Consider the following 1,517-nt stretch of genomic DNA (forward strand, 5'->3'; position numbering starts at 1 on the left):
TGTTGCTCACGCCACCCACACACTCCCACATAGAGCAGACCATTGGACAGCTGAAGATACGATTCAGATGCCTGGACTGCTCTCTGCGACACACACAGGAGAGTGTTTGCAGCATGATCACAGTTTGCTAAGCCCCTCGCAGTCTGGCTATGCAGTGAGGTGAGGCCCTGCCACAAGGTGAACTGAAGGAGGAGGAGTCCTCCTCAGAAGATGAAGATGAGGAGGGATGAAGGGGGACAATGTGATATCATGGAGGAGGATGACATAGGAGGCGTTCCCGTGATAACTTCATAGATGAAATGTTTCAAGAGGAGTAAAACTATAAGTCTGATCATCAGGAGACAACTCCCCTAGCCCTCCAAACCATTTCAGAGAATCATAAAACCCCTACAGTCGAGAAGGACACCATTCGGCACATCGAGCCTGCACTCACTGGGCGGCATGGTGGCACAGTGGTTAGCACTGCTGCCTCACAGTGCCAGGGACCCAGGTTCAATTGGGCCTTGGGTGACTGTCTGTATGGAGTTTGCACTTTCTCCCCATGTCTCGGTGGTTTCCTCCGGGTGCTCTGGTTTCCTCCCACACTCCAAAGATGCGCGGGTTAGGTGGATTGGCCATGCTAAATTCTCCCTTAGTGTCAGGGAGATTAGCAGGGTGAATACATGGGGTTACAATGATAGGGCCTAAGTGGGATTGATGTCGGTGCAGCCTCAATATGTCGAACGGCCTCCTTCTGCACTGTAGGGATTCTATGAGACTATGCTTCTATGACTCTCTGACAGAGTATCCCGCCCAGGTCCTAAACCTGTAACCCCACATATTTACCCCACTAATCCTTATAGCCTACACATTCTGGGGCACTAAGGGGCAATTTAGCATGGCCAATCAACGTGCCTGCACATCTTTGGACTGTGGGAGGAAACCGGAGCACCCGGAGGAAACCCATGCAGACACGGGGAGAACGTGCAAACTCCACACAGACAGTGACCCAAGCGGGGAATCGAACCCGGGTCCCTGGCACTGTGAGGGAGCAGTGTTAACCACTGTGCCACCGTGCCGCCAGTAGCAATGGGATGGGTGTGAACTGCTGGTTGGGGGAGGAGTGAGGGTGAACTATGGGTTGCGGAAGATTGGGAGTGAACTGGGTGGGGGAGGGATGAGTGTGAACTAAATGGAATAAGTGCACGAGTGTGAGCTGGTGGATTGAGAAAAATGGAGAAAGGGTCAGTGTGATCTAAACAAGTCTTCAATCAGAATTAGAGAGAGTGCATTTAAATATGCGCAACATGTACACTATCTCCAATTTATCACAAATGTCATATCCATACCAAATACTGACAAAGAATCTTTATAACGTCAGTAGCTAATGTGATCCCATTATCTCAATAAGAAGGATTAACCTTTAGTGACATATGGAATTTAGTTGACTCATATTGCTCCAGGTTACTCTACCTGCAAGCATATCCTTGATTAAATCTCTTTCTATTCCAGTGTCTCTAAGACAAAAACACATTCCT

The sequence above is a fragment of the Mustelus asterias genome, chromosome 27 (genome assembly GCF_964213995.1).
Source record: "Mustelus asterias chromosome 27, sMusAst1.hap1.1, whole genome shotgun sequence".
In the NCBI taxonomy this organism is placed as follows: domain Eukaryota; kingdom Metazoa; phylum Chordata; class Chondrichthyes; order Carcharhiniformes; family Triakidae; genus Mustelus; species Mustelus asterias.